Raw genomic sequence first — 20,301 nt, forward strand, 5'->3', positions numbered from 1 at the left:
GGCTAGTGATACATGTATTACATAAAGATGTAGTAGATGATAGAGTACAGTATATACATATACGATGAGTAATGTAGGGTATGTCAACATTATATTAAGTGGCATTGTTTAAAGTGGCCAGTGATACATTTTTTACATCAATTTCCATTATTAAAATGGCTGGAGTTGAGTCAGTATGTCGGCAGCAGCCACTCAATGTTACTGGTGGCTGTTTAACAGTCTGATGGCCTTGAGATAGAAGCTGTTTTTCCAGTCTCTCGTTGTTGTCCTTGATGATCTTTATGGCCTTCCTGTGACATCGGGTGGTGTAGGTGTCCTGGATGGCAGGTAGTTTGCCCCATGTGATGCATTGTGCAGACCTCACTACCCTCTGGAGAGCCTTGCGGTTGTGGGTGGAGCAGTTGCCGTACCAGGCGGTGACACAGCCCGTCAGGATGCTCTCGATTGTGCATCTGTAGATGTTTGTGAGTGCTTTCTTCAGCCTCCTGAGGTTGAAGAGGCGCTGCTGCACTTTCTTCACAACGCTGTCTGTGTGGGTGGGCCAATTCAGTTTGTCCGTGATGTGTACGCCGAGGAACTTAAAACTTACCACCCTCTCCACTACTGTCCCGTCAATGTGGATAGGGGGGGGGGGTACTCCCTCTGCTGTTTCCTGAAGTCCACAATCATCTACTTTGTTTTGTTGACGTTGAGTGGGAGGTTATTTTCCTGACACCACATTCCGAGGGGCCTCACCTCCTCCCTGTAGGCAGTCTCGTCGTTGTTGGTAATCAAGCCTACCACTGTAGTGTCATCCGCAAACTTGATGATTGAGTTGGCGGCGTGCATGGCCACGCAGTCGTGGGTGAACAGGGAGTACAGAAGAGGGCTCAGAACGCACCCTTGTGGGGCCCCAGTGTTGACGATCAGCGGGGTGGAGATGTTACTTACACTCACCACCTGGGGGCGGCCCGTCAGGAAGTCCAGTACCCAATTGCACAGGGCAGGGTCGAGACCCAGGGTCTCGAGCTTGATGACGAGTTTGGAGGGTACTATGGTGTTAAATGCTGAGCTGTAGTCGATGAACAGCATTCTCACATAGGTATTCCTCTTGTCCAGATGGGTTAGGGCAGTGTGCAGTGTGGTTGCAATTGCGTCGTCTGTGGACCTATTGGGGCGGTAAGCAAATTGGAGTGGGTCTAGAGTGTCAGGTAGGGTGGAGGTGATATGGTCCTTGACTCATCTCTCAAAGCATTATGACGGAAGTGAGTGCTACGAGGCGGTAGTCGTTTAGCTCAGTTACCTTAGCTTTCTTGGGAACAGGAACAATGGTGGCCCTCTTGAAGCATGTGGGAACAGCAGACTGGGATAAGGATTGATTGAATATGTCCGTAACACACCAGCCAGCTGGTCTGCGCATGCTCTGAGGACGCGGCTGGGGATGCAGCCTTGCAATGTTTAACACGTTTAAATGTTTTACTCACGTCGGCTGCAGTGAAGGAGAGTCCGCAGGTTTTGGTAGTGGGCCGTGTCAGTGGCACTGTATTGTCCTCATAGCGAGCAAAAAAGTGATTTAGTCTGTCTGGGAGCAAGACATCCTGGTCTGCGACGGGGCTGGTTTTCTTTTTGTAATCCGTGATTGACTCCAAGGCCAGTCAAAGTCACAGCTACTGATCAGCAGAGTCCACAAGTGAGTCAGGGTTATACAATCAGTCCCAGTCTTCAAATCTCAGCAGAGGACGAGATTAACCCGTAGCTACACACGCTAATAATCACAAACACTGGTAGAGACACGGAATTCTGCTGAATTGCAGTTGCTCGTAGCATAAACAGTATTGTGATGAATAAAATGTCCACATTCTGTGAATTTGGAGACAGGAAACGTTAGTTGCTAGCAGCACATAGTAGTAGAGCGATGCGAATTCAACATCCACATTCTAGACCAAGGCACCAGGCCAAAACCTATGTAGACATCACCTTGGCTTCGATTACAGCACTGCAAACACCTGGGTCGTAATGCACTGCACCAAACAGAAGAAAACCAAAATGGAGAGGGACTGCCTGAACCTGTTTAATAACAATGGGGCGGCAGGTAGCCTAGTGGTTAGAGCATTGGGCCAGAAACAAAAAGGTTGCTAGATCGAGTCCCTGAGCCGACAAGGTAAAAATTTGCCCCTGAACAAGGCAGTTAACCCACTGTTCCTAGGCAGTCATTGTAAATAAGAATTTGTTCTTCACTGACTTGCCTAGTAAAATTAAAATAAGAAACACTTGTTTTCACATTGCATCATGTTTTGTTGTGATGTACAGTAATAAATATCCTGCATTTTTCAAGGCTGGTTTTGCAGCAAACCAGGGTGGGTGAAAACCTTCTGAAGTCACTCTTTCCACATGTTGTGTTACAGCTTGAATTAAATTGAGATTGTGTGTGTAAGTGGCCTACACACAATACCCCATAAATGTCAAAAATAAATTCATGTTTAACATTTTTACAAATTAAATTTTAAAAAGTGTTCAACCCTTTTGTTATGGCCTAAATACGTTGAGGAGTATATATTTGCTTAGCAAGTCACATAAGTTGTATGGACTCACTGTGTGCAACAATAATGGTAACATTTTCTTTATAACTCCCTCATCTCTGTATCCCACACATACATAAGGTCCCTCAGTTGAGCAGTGAATTTTAAACACAGATTCAACCACAAAGACCAGGGAGGTTTTCCAATGCCTCAAAGGGCTCCTATTGGTAGAGGGGTAAAAAAAAAGCAGCTGACACTGAATGTCCCTTTGAGCATTATAAAGTTATTAATTACACTTTGGATGGTGTATCAATACACCCAGTCACTACAACGATACAGGTGTCTTTCCTAACTCTGGAGAGGAAGGAAACTGCTCAGGGATTTCACCATGAGGCCAATGGTGACTTTAAAACAGCTAGTTTAATGGCTGTGATAGGAGAGAACTGAGGATGGATAAACATTGGAGTTACTCCACAATACAAACCTAAATGGATGAAGCCTGTACAGAATACTAATATCCCAAATTCACCTTTCAGCAGGGCAATAAGATAAAACACAAGGCCAAATATATAATGGAGTTGCTTACCAAGACGACATTGAATGTTCCTGAGTGGCCTAGCTACAGTTGACTTATATTAAGACTGTGGCAAGACTTGAAAAAGGCTGTCTAGCAATGATCAACAACCAACTTGACAAAGCTTGAAGAATTGTACAATCGAGGTGTGGAAAGCTCTTAAGAGACTTACCCAAAAAGACTCAAAGCCGTAATCACTGCCAAAGGTGATTGTAACATGTATTGACTCAGGGTTATGAATACTTATGTAAATTCATATTTCTGTATTTCATTTGAAATAGATTAGCTAAATTTTATGACTTTTTTATGACTACCGAGAGACTGAAAAACGGCTTCTATCTCAAGGCCATCAGACTGTTAAACAGCCAACACTAACATTGAGTGGCTGCTGCCAACACACTGACTCAACTCCAGCCACTTTAATAATGGAAATTGATGTAAAAATGTATCACTAGCCACTTTAAACAATGCCACTTAATATAATGTTTACATACATTACTCATCTCATATGTATATACTGTATGCTATCTACTGCATCTTTATGTAATACATGCATCACTAGCCACTTTAAACTATGCCACTTTGTTTACATATCCTACATTACTCATCTCATATGTATATACTGTACTCGATACCATCTTGTCTATGCCCTTCCATCACTCATTCATATATCTTTATGTACATATTCTTTATCCCCTTATACACACACAAGTGTAAGGTAGTAACATCTGCTAACCATGTGTATGTGACAAATACAATTTGATAATTTATTTTTAAAAACATGTTTTCAGTGTCATTATGGGGTAGTGTCTAAATGGGTAAGATTTTTTATTTTTTTAATCCATTTTGAATTCACGCTGTAAGACAAAATGTGGAATATGTCAAGGGGTATGAACACTTCTGAAGTGTTCAGATCAACATTCTTAGTGAGGTACAGTATGAGAAACATGTACACAGCATGTCAATGGTTAATAAGAAGTGAACAAATCTGGCCACATTCTCACTGCCACACATTCCTCTCTTCTCCATCCAGGCTGGGGCATGCCCAAACCTGGTGTGTGTGTTATAGACCCACTCCCTAAACATGGAAATGCTTTGGGTGAATTGCAGTTTGTAAGAGAGACTGTATACTGTGGAAATGTACACAGTGCCTTATGGATAGAATGCATGAGTCTGTGTTTTTCCAACATGCTGTCTATTTCAACCAAAGGCTCTATTGTTTGTGTGTGTGTGTGGTGGCTTGTCTGTTAGTGTGTGTGTACACACTGTCTGGTTCCCCATAGGCCTCTCTCAAGAGTCAGAGCCATGCCCAGGACATGAGTCATCAGCAGGAAGGAATGTTCGCTGGGACACAACACTCCAACCACTGAGTATTTCCATGGAAACGGACCCATGATCACCAACATGGGAAGTTCATAGGAGCATGTCTAATTGGGTGTCAAATGAAAGCTACTGTAAGAGTCTATATTATGGGGAAACGAAGGCAAGGATACATTTTTCAAACATTTTCCATTTTAGGCAGAAGTAAAGGCTTTGATTTCAGGATAAAACAGATGGAATGGGGATCTTAGAAAACATCTAGCAGAAAAAGTCTTAAAAAAAGGTATCAGTACTACACCAAGACTATAACATTGACATTTTATAGAAATGGTTTACCTTCTGTAAATGTAAGAAATATTTCCTTGTGCAATATTATCTTTAATATATTTTCATATTCATTCTGCTCCCTCATGGAGGGAGGATACAGTGGCTTGCGAAAGTAATCACCCCTCTTAGCATTTTTCCTATTTTGTTGCCTTACAACCTGGAATGAAAATAGATTTTAATGGGGGGGGGGGGGGGGGGGGGGGTTGTATCGTTTGATTTACACAACATGCCTACTTTGAAGATGCAAAATGTTTTTTTTGGTGTGAAACAAACCAGGAATAATACTTGAGCGTGCATAAATATTCACTCTCCCCCCCCCCCCCCCCCCAAAAGTCAATACTTTGTAGAGACACTTTTTGCAGCAATTACAGCTGCAAGTCACTTGGGGTGTCTATAAGCTTGGCAGATCTCTATAAGCTTAGGACTCTTGCCCATTCAAGGAAAAACTGCTCCAGCTCCTTCAATTCTGACCAGTTTCAAAGTCCCTGCCGATGAAAACCATCCCCACAGCATGATGCTGCCACCACCATGCTTCACTGTGGGGATGATTTCTCGGGGTGATGAGAGGTGTTGGGTTTTCACCAGACATAGTGTTTTCCTTGATGGCCAAAAACCTACATTTGACCAGAGTACCTTCTTCCATATGTTTGGGGAGTCTCCCACGTGCCTTTTGGCAAACACCAAACGTGTTTGCTTATTTTCTTCTTTAAGCAATGGCTTTTTTTCTGGCCACTCTTCCATAAAGCCCAGCTCTGTGGAGTGTACAGCTTAAAGTGGTCCTATGGACACACTAATCTCCACTGTGGAGCTTTGAAGCTCCTTCAGGGTTCTCTCTGGTCTCTTTGTTGCCTCTCTGATTAATGCCCTCCTTGCCTGGTCCGTGAGTTTTTGGTGGGCAGCCCTCTCTTGGCAGGTTTGTTGTGGTGCCATATTCTTTATTTTTTTATAATGGATTTAAAATGGTGCTATGTGGGATGTTCAATGTTTTGATATTTTTTTAGAACCCAACCCTGATCTGTACCGCCACAACTTTGTCCCTGACCTGTTTGGAGAGCTCCTTGGTCTTCATGGTGTCGCTTGCTTGGTGGTGCCCCTTGCTTAGTGGTGTTGCAGACTCTGGAGCCTTTCAGAACAGGTACATACACACACATATATACACGTATGCATGTATATACATACATACATATATTTTTAAATGGAAAAGTGGTGATTGCATATATATATATGTATTTTTTAAACAAGCAATTGTTTTTCATTTCGCTGCACCAATTTGGACTATTTTGTGTATGTCCATTATACATGAAACCCAAATAAAAATCTATTTAAACTACAGGTTGTAATGTAACAAAACAGGAAAAACCAAGGGGGATGAATACTTTTGCAAGGCACTGTAATTAAAGTTCACAGAACTAACAAGTAAATGGTAGACCTACCAATTAGTTAGTGATTTTACTGATATCAACATTTCTTTGAATTATAAAGTGATTAGAACCCCTCCCTCGCTCTGCCTCGCTGTCCCGTTCATACCATCTCTCCCAGCTCTTACTGACACTCTTTCTTCCCATTTACCACTGAGCACTGATAGACACCAGATGTCCATGTACGTTGATTTTTGGTCAGTCCACCCTGGCCTTGATGTTATGAGATGGACTGGAACAAATCTGAACCTATAATAGACGTGTTTCACAAGTTTGGAGAGCACAGTACAGTGAGTAAAGCACAGTCTAGAATAGTATATTGTATACTATACAATTGTATTGTACAGTATATGGTACTCTACCCTACTCTACTCTATTGTACTGTCCAAAGATGAAGAGAATGACAAATATCCATAATTATGCATTTCTGTGTAGTACAAATCAAGGACCCACAATGTAATGCCATTATCGGGTGTAAATCCACTTCACTTACTGTAGTTCAAATCTCAAGGTGCCATGTCACAGTTAAATATCAGAGGGAGATTTTACCATGATCCCGTTGCCAAAGTTTACATCTTCACAGTTCTTCCACTAAATTAGTTTTGGTAAATTGTTCAACTTTGAAATCACATTAAAGTCAAATCTCAATCCCATTACTGTGGAATTGCACCCCCAAGTGGCACCCTAATTCCCATTTATTGCACTACTTTTGGCCAGTGCCCATGAGGCTCTAGTCAAATACAGTACACTTATATGGATTAGGTTGCCATTTGGGAGGTAACCAACCACTGAGCCTAGATATCAGACTACACTACACCTCAGCTACAGCAGTCGTGGCAACAGATTATTACGCTAACACTGCATGGATACCCTTTAGTATGGCAGAACTCTCCAACAGTTATTTTTTAAATGTATTTTATTTATCTATTTTAAATAGGCCATGGTGGCAAAGTAATTACAATATAGCAATTAAACACTGGAATGGTAGGATGTGCAGAAGATGAATGTGCAAGTTGAGATACTTGGGTGCAAAGGAGCAAGATAAAATAATTAAATACAGTATGGGGATAAGGTAGATTGGATGGGCTATTTACAGATGAGCTATGTACAGGTGCAGTGATCTGTGAGCTGCTCTGACAGCTGGTGCTTAAAGCTAGTGAGGGAGGTAAGAGTCTCCAGCTTCAGAGATTTTTGCAGTTTGTTCCAGTCATTGGCAGCAGAGAACTGGAAGGAGAGGTGGCCAAAGGAATAATTGGCTTTGGGGGTGACCAGTGAGATATACCTGCTGGAGTGCATGCTACAAGTGGGTGCTGCTATGGTGACCAGTGAGCTGAGATAAGGCGGGGCTTTACCTAGCAGAGACTTGTAGATGACCTGGAGCCAGTGAGTTTGTCGACAAGTATGAAGAGAGGGCCAGCCAACGAGATCAAACAGGTCTCAGTGGTGGGTAGTATATGGGGCTTTGGTGACAAAACGGATGGCACTGTGATAGACAGCATCCAATTTGTTGAGTAGAGTGTTGGAGGCTATTTTGTAAATGACGTCGCTGAATTTGAGGATCGGTAGGGTGGTCAATTTTCTGAGGGTATATTTGGCAGCATTTGTGAAGGATGCTTTGTTGCGAAATAGAAAGCCGATTCTAGATTTAATTTAGGATTGGAGATGTTTAATGTGAGTCTGAAAGGAGAGTTTACAGTCTAACCAGACACCTAGGTATTTGTAGTTGTCCACATATTCTAAGTCAGAACCGTCCAGAGTAGTGATGCTGGACGGGAGGGCAGGTGCGGGCAGTGATCGGTTGAAGAGCATGCATTTAGTTTTACTTGTATTTAAGAGCAATTGGAGGCCACGGAAGGAGAGTTGTATGGCATTGAAGCTCATCTGGAGGTTTGTTAACACAGTGTCCAATGAAGGGCCAGATGTATACAGAATGGTGTTGTCTGCGTAGAGGTGGATCAAAGAATCACCAGCAGCGAGAGCGACATCATTGATGTATACAGAGAAGAGAGTCGGCCCGAGAATTGTAGGATGGCCGGGGTGTTAAGCATGTCCCAGTTTAAGTCACTTAGCAGCACAAGCTCAGATAGATGGGGGGCAATCAATTCACATAGTGTCCAGGGCACAGCTTGGGGCAGAGGGTGGTCTATAGCAAGCGGCAACGGTGAGAGACTTGTTTCTGAGAAGTAGATGCTCGAATTGTTTTGGTAAACACCTGGATATCTCTGCAGTAGATTGCAACACCGCCCCCTTTAGCAGTTCTATCTTGGCGGAAAATGTTATAGTTAGGATGGAAATTTCCGAGTTTTTGGTGGTTTTCCTAAGCCAGGATTCAGACACGACTAAGACATCCGGGTTGGCAGAATGTGCTAAAGCAGTGAATAAAGCAAACTTAGGGAGGAGGCTTCTGATGTTAACATGCATGAAACCAAATCTTTTACGGTTACAGAAGTCAACAAATCAGAGCACCTGAGGAGTAGGAGTGGAGCTAGGCACTGCAGGACCTGGATTAACCTCTACAGCACCAGAGGAACAGAGGAGAATTAGGATAAGGGTACGGCTAAAGGCTATAAGAACTGGCCGTCTAGCACGTTCGGAACAGAGAGTAAAGGGAGCAATTTAAATCCAGCTGCATAGAAACACTACCACAACACTGTCCATTAAAAAGCTATGTCAGTTCACTGCATAGATGCATATCCTCTGCCAAAGCACTGAACATTAACCATTAAACCAACACTCTGCACACAACTTCTACACACAAAACCCTTCTCCATTGAGTCCACTGAATTGACTGTACACAGCAGCGGTGTTACCCTCCAACTGGTTCCATAGATACTAACTAAACAAACAGTGAGTCAAACTAGAGGACGGGTGAGTCAGAGAGGGAGGGTGAGTCAGACAGAGGGAGGGGAACACCAAAACATTATAGAACACGCCAATACCAATCCACTGCTTTTCAGATTTCCTGTGAGCTTGAATGCAAGTTGCAACTCAATCATTTACAACACGCTGTCAAGTACTCAGCTCCGTTTCAAGTTAGTGTTGCTCTAACTAGGGAAGTGAAACCGAAAAATAACAGTATGGTTTTCCAGGCTAGTCAACTGCAGCAGAATTAGATTGTATATGTCAACACAAAGCATTGTGAATAGCAACAGGAAGACCTATATTGCAGTACATGCTTTGTTGTGCTCTGCATAACCTTGACAACAATCAGAAAATAAGAGTTCAAAACCCTTCAGCTACCTTATACTGTGCATCCCTTGAGGCGTATCTGGTTGGGCACTGGAAGTTCTATTGTGGCCTTGTGTCTTATGAAACCAAGTCAATGATTAAATCTCTGAAACTGGAAACACTTATCTCCCTCACTAGCTTTAAGCACCAACTGTCAGAGCAGCTCACAGATTACTGCACCTGTACATAGACCACCTATAATTTAGCCCAAACAACAACCTCTTTCCAAACTGTATTTAATTTTAATTTATTTATTTAGCTCCTTTGCACCCCATTATTTTTATTTCTACTTTGCACATTCTTCCATTGCAAAACTACCATTCCAGTATTTTACTTGCTATATTGTATTTACTTTGCCATCATGGCCTTTTTTGCCTTTACCTCCCTTCTCACCTCATTTGCTCACATTGTATATAGACTTGTTTATACTGCATTATTGACTGTATGTTTGTTTTTACTCCATGTGTAACTCTGTCTCGTTTTATCTGTCGAACTGCTTTGCTTTATCTTGGCCAGGTCGCAATTGTAAATGAGAACTTGTTCTCAACTTGCCTACCTGGTTAAATAAAGGTAAAATAAATAAATAAAATAAAAAAGGCCATGACAGCTTGTAAATGACCTGGTTAAAGGTATCACATGCTTTGTCAAGAGAAACACTGTGGGGATATATCAGAGCATCAGCATCTTGACTGTCTATTCATCGTGAAAGCAGCTATTCGAACGCACCAAACAAGAGTGATAAAAGTCACCTTTAAAATCACAGAGTTAGGCTAACTCAGGCACAGCGCTGATGGAACAGAGGCAGCCCTGTGAAGCAATGCCAGTCTGCCAGGTAGCTCAGGACCATACAAGGACATTTGCATTTACACAGCCACCTCCCTGATTAAGATGGGGAAGGGAGTAGGGATGTGACTTTTAAACGAATTTGGAATTGTTAAAGTTTAGAAAACATTAACCGAAAGTCAATGTTCTTTTTACTAAATTAAGATCACAGTGCAGTTATCACAAAAGTACCATTAACAGGTTCCAATCATGATCAAAGGCAAAAATTTAAATTCACCAAATACCTAACGCCACATTGCTATAAGTAGGAAGAGATGGCTAAGAATCTTTCAAATGATTTGCCACTAATATAAAGTGCTCCGCACGTCATCATCGTTAACAGTTGGGAAAATGGCAGACAGTGAGACATGGAAGCAACAGCAGTGAAGTCCTGTATGGCAATAATTTGAGAAGTTAAATTAAGAAGGTGATGAAATAAGAAAATGAGTTTTGATCAGTCGTGGAAATAAGTGCTATAAACAAATTGTCCCTCTATTTCAAAAGAAGATGGAAATCAAGCTATGAAGGAAAAATACTGGAGTTGTGCAAGTGTTGCCAACTAGCGCAAAAATAATATTGTGATATTATTTATTATCCTAGGTTTTGGCCTTTCTAGGGAGTTTTTCCTAGCCACCGTGCTTCTACACCTGCATTGCTTGCTGTTTGGGGTTTTAGGCTGGGTTTCTGTACAGCACTGAGATATCAGCTGATGTACGAAGGGCTATATAAATACATTTGATTTGATTTTGATTTGATGAGCCGTTTTGACAATATCTCGAAATATAATTATCGATTCCCCCCCCCCCCATCACTATTCAATACCTAATAGCATATCTAGAACCAGGCTACAAGATGCCATGCTTAAAAACCGTGACGGCCCTGATGAAGAAATTGTGTGTAGCTACCTGTCTGAGCAGTCATTCTGCTGTCATTCCAATGCACCACAAATATACTATGCTAGTCATAAAAGAGCAGGACCACACACAGACACTCACTTATAAACCCATAGTTTGAGGGCCATTTAGACCGACACACTCATTGACCAACTGCTTGCGTGTTATGAAACTCATAATGAGTAACCACTACCGCAGGGGTGGGCAACTCCAGGCCTCCAGGGTCTGGTTGGCGTCACACTGTCTCCATCCCTAGCAAACACAGCTGCTTAATCAAATTCAATTCTAAACTGAAGATCATGATTAGGTGATAATTGGAGTCAGGTGTGTTAGCTGGGGAAAAACTGTGACACCAATCAGGCCCCCGAGGACTGGAATTGCCAACCCCTGCACTACTGTATAACTCTTTCGACTAAAGCTGAGACATACTGAAGCCAAATCTGGTTCTATACAGAGTTACCATGGAGACAACCGATGGCACGGGAGGGGACGTATTCCGTTTGTTTGGGCTTCAAGGAAAATCTGAGGGCATAACACATGGATCTATTTATAGTACCGGAGCCATTATCGACCAAAACAGGATCTCTTTTTTGGTGTTGCCTACCAGCTAGACTTAAAGTAACTGTCCAGTGTTTGAGATGTCAATGAAATATGACCTATAATTAATTACAATATGAGTGAAACAATTAAAACATTTTGGAAGGAGAACTGTGTTAAAAAGCAGCTATTCGGTGTTTGAATAGTGTGGGCCTACCCCAACAAAAGAATGGTGTGGGCATGCACCGTGATTAAAAATATTCAGGAAAGTAAACAGCTGATTGGCCTGTTATATACAGCTTAAAGGTGTCATTTTTTGAAGTGTTTTTCTTCTGGATTTTCATTGGACAGTTACTTAAATGTAGCCTAAGGCACATCAAAGGGTGGCATAATTATTTTGAGAGCTCAGAGAGTTAAATGACTAGTGAATAGGCCTACATTATAGTCAAGGAAAACAAACAATCATCTAGAGATGTTCTGTATTTAGCTAAATTTCTGTGGGTGTTCTGTCAATATGAGTCATTAGGCTATGTGGGACATTTCCGCACTAGACAAGACATCGCAATGAAAATTCCCTGAAGTGACTGATAAGGAGTGTGTTGTTGACAATTTAAGACAGGCCTATGCCCCATTCAAAACAATTAATTGGGAACTCAGAAAGCTCCAACCTCCAACTTCAGTGCGTTCAAGACAACTGAGGAAAAAATAAATAAACTAGCTCCGACGGGAAAAAATATATTTAACGGTCATCCAACTTGGGATTCCAAGTGGGAAACTCGGGCATCATCCTTGAGCTCAGACTTTCCAACATGAAGATGAATGATGTCACGATTTGACCTCACTCGAGTTTACAGTTGCCTTGAAAGCACCACTACTCTGAAATCTAACCAGTGTCATCTGACAGCCTAAGTAAATAGTCCTGGGTCACCTGACAGCCTAATTAAATAGTCCTGGGTCAACTGACAGCCTAGGTAAATAGTCCTGGGTCACCTGACAGCCTAGGTAAATAGTCCTGGGTCACCTGACAGCCTAAGTAAATAGTCCTGGGTCACCTGACAGCCTAAGTAAATAGTCCTGGGTCACCTGACAGCCTAAGTAAATAGTCCTGGGTCACCTGACAGCCTAAGTAAATAGTCCTGGGTCACCTGACAGCCTAGGTAAATAGTCCTGGGTCACCTGACAGCCTAGGTAAATAGTCCTGGGTCACCTGACAGCCTAGGTAAATAGTCCTGGGTCACCTGACAGCCTAAGTAAATAGTCCTGGGTCACCTGACAGCCTAATTAAATAGTCCTGTGTCACTGACAGCAAAGGTCACCCTTTACAGCCACAACTGCTTGTCTTTCCCCTTTTTGCTTAGGACCACAGGAAACGCACATATTCAATCATACATTTGAGAATAGTTCAGATGGTCCTAATGTCCTGTTGGAATGTGCGTTTTACAAGTTCAGGCTACCACCATCATCATACTGGGCACATTCCTCTACCCAGGCGTTGTTGATGCATGCCAGATCTTACAACGCCTGGGAAGGTATTTCACGTATCAACTAACCACATGATAAGTTATAGCAACCATTGGTTGATGCATGCAACGTCTAAGCAGTGGAACGCGACCCATAACTTGTCTTTAGGCTAGGCTTCCTTCAAATGAGAATATAAAGACATGTCAAGCCAATCTAAAGCAATTCAATAACAAAATTGAAGTAGCCTAATCAATTAAATGTAGCCTAAGCTAATCAAAAGTAGTAGGCTAGTCAGGCTGTAATACACAATTCTTTGCCTGAAACTAATGCCTGCAAAATCATGTAAATGTTCCTTACAAGCCAACATACCGGTTGTTTGTGCGGTTTGTCTTTTTGCTGCACATTTACTTTTTTTGTGTGTGTCATGTTATTGTCCTGCTGAAAGGGGAATTTATCTCCCAGTGTCTGGTGAAAAGTTGACAGCCAGGTTTTCCTCTAGGATATTGCCTGTGCTTAGCTCCATTCCGTTTATTTTTTTATCCTGACAAACTCCCAAGTCCTTAACAATTACAAGCACACCCATAACATGATGCAGCCACCACTTTGCTAAATATGGAAAGTGGTACTCAATAATGTGTTGTATTAGATTTGCCCCAAACATAACACTTCATATTCAGGACAAAAAGTGAATTGCCTTGCCACATTTTTTGCAGTGTTACTTTTGTGCCTTGTTGCAAAAATGATGCATGCTTTGGAATATTTGTATTCTGTACAGGCTTCCTTCTTTTCACTCCGTCAATTAAGTTAGTATTGTGGAGTAACTATGTTGTTTATCCATCCACAGTTCTCCTAACACAGCCATTAAACCGTTTTAAAGTCACCATTGGTCTCATGGTGAAATGCCTGAGCAGTTTCTTTCCTCTCCGGCAACGGAGTTAGGAAGGACGCCTGTATCTTTGTAGTGACTGGGTGTATTGATACGCCATCAAAGTGTCATTTGTATGTTCAAAGGGATAGTCAATGTCTGCTTTTTTTAAAACCCATCTACCAATAGGTCCACTTCCTTGCAAGGCATTGGAAATCCTCCCTGGTCTTTATGGTTAAATCTGTGTTTGAAATTCACTGCTCAAGAGGGACCTTACAGATAATTAATTGTATGTGGAGTACAGAGATGTGGTCATTCAAAAAAAATCATGTTAAACACTTATTGCACACAGAGTACATGCAACCTATGTGACTTGTTTTACAGAGGTAGTTTTTCGCTGCCAGAGTATCTAAACGTGAGTCAATTCTCAATTGCAATAGTTTTAGAAAAATAAAAGGTCTTTACTTTCACGTCACATCAAAATAATTCCACAAATGCAAAATATACACTTACTAGTGATGGGACGATTGATACCGGAGCTCCGACGCACTACCGACCGGACAATATATCGATGCTTGTTTCAAAAGTATCATTATCACGTGATCAATAACGTCCAAAAACCTTCTGTTTGATCACGTGGTTTTTCAAACAAATCGCGAGATCACCCAGATTTCGCTACGGTTCCCGTGCTTACTTCGATCCATGTCGTTATCAAACACTGGGTCTGCTAGACACCCTAATTACAATATAGTTAGGATTTGTTTCTATTCCGTCAACTGAACCGTAGCTCTGCAGGTAGAGTCGGGGACTCATGACCAGGACACAGACTACAGGAAATGGGGTCAAATCCGGCACAAGGCATATTTTTTTGTGATCCTACACTTTATGCACATTGTTGTTCAAACAATTCGTTTTATTTAGTAAATGATCAACTTCTGTCCTAAGCATCCTAAATAATGCCATAGATTCAGTGTCAGCAATGGGAAGCATGATGGAAGGCGCGAACCTGCATGGTAGGCTAACTCAGAGTTTCCCAAACTCAGTCCAGGTGCCCGTTTAGTTTGTTGCCCTAGCACTACACAGTTGATTCAAATAACCAACATCAAGCTTTGGTTATTTGAAATCAGCCATGTAGTGCTAGGGCAACAAAATAACTAAACGTGCACCCAAATGGTGCCTTCAGACTTAATTTGTGAAACCCTGGGCTAACTGATAGTAGGCAACTGAGATACAATTTATGCTGGATTTGAAAATGTGTTCGGAGCATCGCCTCACTCACACCGACAGTGTTTTGCATTTTGATATACCAGAAGTACATTCATTTCCATTGGAACGATGTTTGCCTTGCAGCGTTACAGAGGCAGTTGCAATGCGTTCTGTGTGGTTCAAAATGTGGATTTATCGAAGATTGTGTCAAACTGTATGCATAGACGGCTTGACAAATGGTAGCAGAAGGTGAATGTTGAACTTTTGTTGCACACATATCCAGAAGATGCTGCGTACCATTTTGACCGTGGAGGCATATGGATGGTGTGACGCAATTGCAGTTAACGTGTCTCCCGGCCTTCTTTCGTTACACACAGGTGTTCGGACTATGCTAGATAGGACAAGTAACGTGGAGATATGGCCTTGTGGGAACACCAACCCTAAAAAAGTGTCATTTAACGTGAACTATTTGATTTTTGAAAAGGATTTATCGCTGATATGAAAGATACGTTCCTTTAGGTTATACGTTTGCAAAACCTTAACGCAAATTATGCGTGCTGACGTTAAGAGCAAGCGTCAGGGGTCTTTAAAAAAGTCCACCGGGAAGAGACCTTCATCGATAGGCGTTAAAGGTAGTTCGCGTCGATGAATTGCGTAACCTAGGCGTAATTATAGTGATGAGGGTGCCAAATTATGACGAGGGTGCCACATCAGACACCAGCCAACTTGATCCATTCCAACTAGTCAGCGCAAAGACAATATTCCATGTTTGGAATGACTCCATGCGATTAGAACATAAGAGGAACTCCGTCATTTGGATTTATTTGAAAGATATTCCTAGCAGTTAGCCACATTTGTAAATATTTTGAAAGGAATACATTGACAATGAATAAACAGCGTGACCAAAAGCAAGAGACGTGGTAGTCTACTGCAAAAGCCAATGAAAACAACATTTTCAGATGCCTAAATACTAAATGAAATACAAAAAAACGCTTACACTTTTGAGATGAAAACTTCAGTGAATAAAATCCAGCACAAATTGTAGGGAACTATCACTCTGTGGCTTGCTGTGTGAGTTAATGCCGCGATGGGGAGGCTGGGGTGATTGAAAGGCTTTTACTCCAATGACTCGCGAGTAAAAAGGGCATACGTCACTCAACAAATATAAGGGGCCGGTACATTTGAACACACCACGCTACAATGACGTGGTAAAAGACCTTCCAGGTGGTAGAGCCAGCTCGCTCTCATGAAAATGTGCTACTGAATTACTACTCGTCACTACTACGCAAAACCTTTTTATTACTTGATTGCTGTTTAGATGTGTAGTAAACCAGTAGTGATTTATGTAGTAAATCATCGGAGCGGCATGTAGCTTAGTTAGAGCGTTGGACTAAAAACCGAAAAGTTGTAAGATCGAATCCCTGACCTGACAATGTAAAAATCTATCATTCTACCCCTGAACAAGGCTGTTAACACACTGTTCCTAGGCAGTTATTGAAAATAAGAATGTGTCCTTAACTGACTGGCCTAGTTACATTTTAAAAAGTAATTTAATGAGTGATAAATCGCCAGGTTATTATTAAGTGTCACATATCAGTTTGAAAAAAAAAGTTTGAAAAAACTATATTTATATAATTGAGTTAATAAAGCTGCATCTGTTGTTTTCTTGAGTATAGCAGCTCCAAAATGCAGGTGTTTCAGCCTACATTCTAAATATTAGGGGTTCAACATGGGTTTTTCTAAGATCCTTAAAGTTCTTTGAGGAACCTTAGGGTTCTTCACTCTAAAAAGTAAAGGTTCCTGGAAGATCCTTTAGGGGTTCTTAAAATTGAAACTGGGGGGGAACCCCTATAAGATATTCCAAGAACCCTTTAAAACGGTTCTTCAAAGAACCCCTTTTAATCATCGAAGATCCATCCATTTTTTAACCACCCCACCCCCTATTATTATTATTATTAATGTGCGTTACAACAATAACACAATCTTTTAATTCTCAGTGTTTATTCAGATGTTTAGTGGGAAAGCAGAATAAATAAATTGAAATATGAGGTAAACTCCCAGCAGAGCTCCAAGTCCAATAGGTATATCCTCTGGCCTGTTGATGTTAATGTGTTGATGTTCTCCGTATCCATAGCCAGAATGATTTTACAGTTTTGGTGAATGAACATGTTTCCTGTTATATTCAGAGGTGTAGGGAGGGTCTGTAAATCCCCAAAATTGTAATTATAAATATGATTAACAAAACATGCACACAACAGTATTCATAAATATGTTTTGATAATGGTTTTCATACACATACCTAGAGGCCTTTGGGATATTCATTGAAGAGGTAAGGGAGGAGAATGGTACATGTGATCTGCATAACATACCAATTGACATTCCTTGGTATGCCTCCTCCTCTGAATACCTGCATACACAATAGTGAGCAGTTCAGTCATCTGCACCCAATACAAGTTAGCCTTCAACATATTCTTATAGTCTAAATATTCTTACCTCTTTGTTGATTGAAATCCATTGAATTGTCCATTTTCTGTTTTAGAAAGATTTGCACAAATATGAAAAGATAGATGACATCATCATGAAACAATATTAATTTAGATCATACAAGGGACAAACCGTACCTCAAATGGAGAAGATATTTAAAAATTTCAGTTAAGTGTGTGCAATTGGCCCAGCATCGCCCGGGTTAGGGGAGGGTTTGGTCGGCAGGGACGTCCTTGTCCCATTGCGCTCTAGTGACTCCTGTGGCGGGCCGGGCGCATGCACGCTGAGACAGTCGCTAGATGTACGGTGTTTCCTCTTACACATTGGTGCGGCTGGCTTCCGGGTTAAGCAAGCATTGTGTCAAGAAACAGTGTGACTTGGCGGGGTCGTTTTTCGGAAGACGCACGGCTCTCGACCTTCGCCTCTCCCGAGTCCGTACTGGAGTTGCAGCGATAGGGGGGAGTCAAAGAAATTGGGGAGTCTAAATTGTAAATAAATTAAGCCCTAGACGACCAGGTGAGGGGAGTTCCTTATTAATCAGTGACCTTAATTCATCAATCAAGTACAAGGGAGGAGAGAAACCCCCTCAGACCCCCCGGCCCTCCTTGGAATACATTTGACACAATCCTAAATGGAATGTCCATGGGAAAATCTCAAATAGCTTTGCTCGTCTCCTTGCCTCCGTCCTCTCCTTGCATCTTTTTTGAAACAGGTCAAAGGTAATCGAGGAGTGGAGGCGAGGAAGGAAACGCGGAAACAAATGTGTTTTTATGAAATGAGAGTCACCTTCTCCACTGACACATTATCAGTCAAATTATGTTTACAGTGGTGGAATCCTAAAATACATGTGTAGCGATAGAAACACATTTAGCTAGTTGTTCAAGATATTGTATGAAGAAAAGGATAAGTAGCATATTGTTTTTAAATGTGTGCATTCTCATCCCCATTAAATCAACTAAGGGAGCTCTTGACAAGCAGTTCTTTGGAGCTTTCTCATTTGGGAAGGAACACACACAGTTCAAATGAACTGCTTTAGTCCGCTTTAGTTAGCTTCACTCCTACATTTGTTTACTAAACAAAACAAATGTCCTCCTTTGCATGGCATGAGTGCTTCCTGCCCCAGCCTACTGCTAATAACAACACAGACATGGAAAACAACAAGCAGAAAAAATATTGTCTGAAAGGCTAGCTGCTGTTGGGTGAGGACCCTGCCCTAACCTAATCCTGGATTGATCTAATGGTGGATTTGAGCTCCCTGTGTGCATAGCTATTATCTAGCGTGTGTTTATGTTTAAATCAGAGATCACTCTCCAAACTCTGACCAGAATGACCAATCTCCGCATACCTGACCAGAATGATTGCCTCCATGGTAACAACACACCCAGACCACTGCCTAATGCAGAGTAGACCCACCCTCAACAACAGTGGTCTAACCACACACACACACACACACAGTGAATAAATTATGAATGGCTTACAGTACTTATGTACTGTATGTATGTCAGCTTGCTGTACTACTGAGTGGTGCAGTGGTCTAAGGCACTGCTTCTCAGTGCAAAAGGGCCACTATAGTCCCTGGCTCAAATCCAGGCTGTATCACATCTGGCTGTGATTGGGAGTACCACAGGGTGGTGCACAGTTGGCCCAGCATTGTTTGGGGTAGGCCATCATTGTAAATAAGAATTAGTTATTAACTTACTTGTCTGGTTAAATAGAAAAAGACAAATAAATGTAATCAGTGCGATGACATGGCCTATATTTTCATAGGAAATGGTGCCATCTACAGGTTCAATGTGGTCAATGCAGTCTAGATACATTTCTGCACCACTTCCCCATAGTGTTTCTCACACTGTCAGCAGAGGGTGCTGTTCTACAAGGCCAGTCCTGGAGAGATCACTAGTCTTGATTGTCAGGCTTGTAGCAGTGAAACAAGAGATCATTCACAGCTGCACTTCAGATGTTATGATACCTAACTAACATACACACACACATCTTGTTTCAGTGCTGATCCCCAATGACATCAATGCTAAACACTCTCTCTGTAATCAACTACAACTGGTCTATGCTGATCTGTACAGATTGTAACTTGAGTCATGTGGGTGTGAATGCATGAATGTAAGAGTTTGTCCTGTATTATAAACTGGGTGGTTCAACCATATTCCACTGGTATGACAAAATATGTATTTTTGCTGCTCTAATTACATTGGTAACCAGTTTATAATAGCAATAAGGCACCTCAGGGGTTTGTGATATATGGCCAATATATCATGGCTAAGGGCTGTCTCCAGGCACTCCGCTTTGCGTCGTGCATAAGAACAGCCCTTAGCCATGGTATATTGGCCATATACCACAGGAATTACCACAGGAACCTTGGGAATTATTGCTTAATGTGTGTGTGTGTGTGTGTATGTATGTGTGTGTGTGTGTGTGGTCCTGCTCTTTTATGACTAGCTAAGCATATTTGTGGTGCATTGTGGTGTTATCTCACACAACAATGAATTGGAGTGTGGAGATTATAGACATAATGTCCCTGTAGTAGTGTAATGATGTGATATAACTCCATTATGTGTGTTGACATGTTGTATCAGACACATCCAATGAAAGGCTTTCAAAGCCCTCTCTTTTTCCTTCGACACCCTGCCCTCCCCCTTCTCTGTTCACTCTTTCT

At 41.7% G+C, this 20,301-nt stretch overlaps 1 protein-coding gene and 1 long non-coding RNA gene across 5 annotated transcripts in view; both read right to left on the reverse strand.

Annotated features, from left to right (window-relative positions):
- The window catches only part of LOC109903344 (oxysterol-binding protein-related protein 3), a 44,176-nt gene extending 27,890 nt beyond the window's left edge, over positions 1-16,286 (reverse strand). For 2 of the 4 annotated variants that reach the window (XM_020499982.2, XM_020499979.2), the window contains exon 1: positions 14,457-14,586. The gene's annotated coding sequence lies outside the window, so the exon portion shown is untranslated. Of the gene's footprint in view, positions 1-14,456; positions 14,587-16,146 lie in introns of those variants that run through there. The other 2 variants (XM_031788962.1, XM_020499980.2) reach the window with 2 other exon arrangements.
- An 860-nt stretch (positions 16,287-17,146) lies between these two features.
- On the reverse strand, positions 17,147-18,231 carry LOC109903755 (uncharacterized). The gene is made up of 4 exons (XR_002257068.2): positions 17,771-18,231; positions 17,643-17,679; positions 17,449-17,556; positions 17,147-17,350 (listed from the first exon to the last, which is right to left on the reverse strand). It is a non-coding gene; the product is annotated as an uncharacterized LOC109903755 (long non-coding RNA).
- Between the last annotated feature and the right edge of the window lie 2,070 nt (positions 18,232-20,301).

This window comes from Oncorhynchus kisutch, linkage group LG14, assembly GCF_002021735.2.
Source record: "Oncorhynchus kisutch isolate 150728-3 linkage group LG14, Okis_V2, whole genome shotgun sequence".
NCBI classification, from domain to species: Eukaryota; Metazoa; Chordata; class Actinopteri; order Salmoniformes; family Salmonidae; genus Oncorhynchus; species Oncorhynchus kisutch.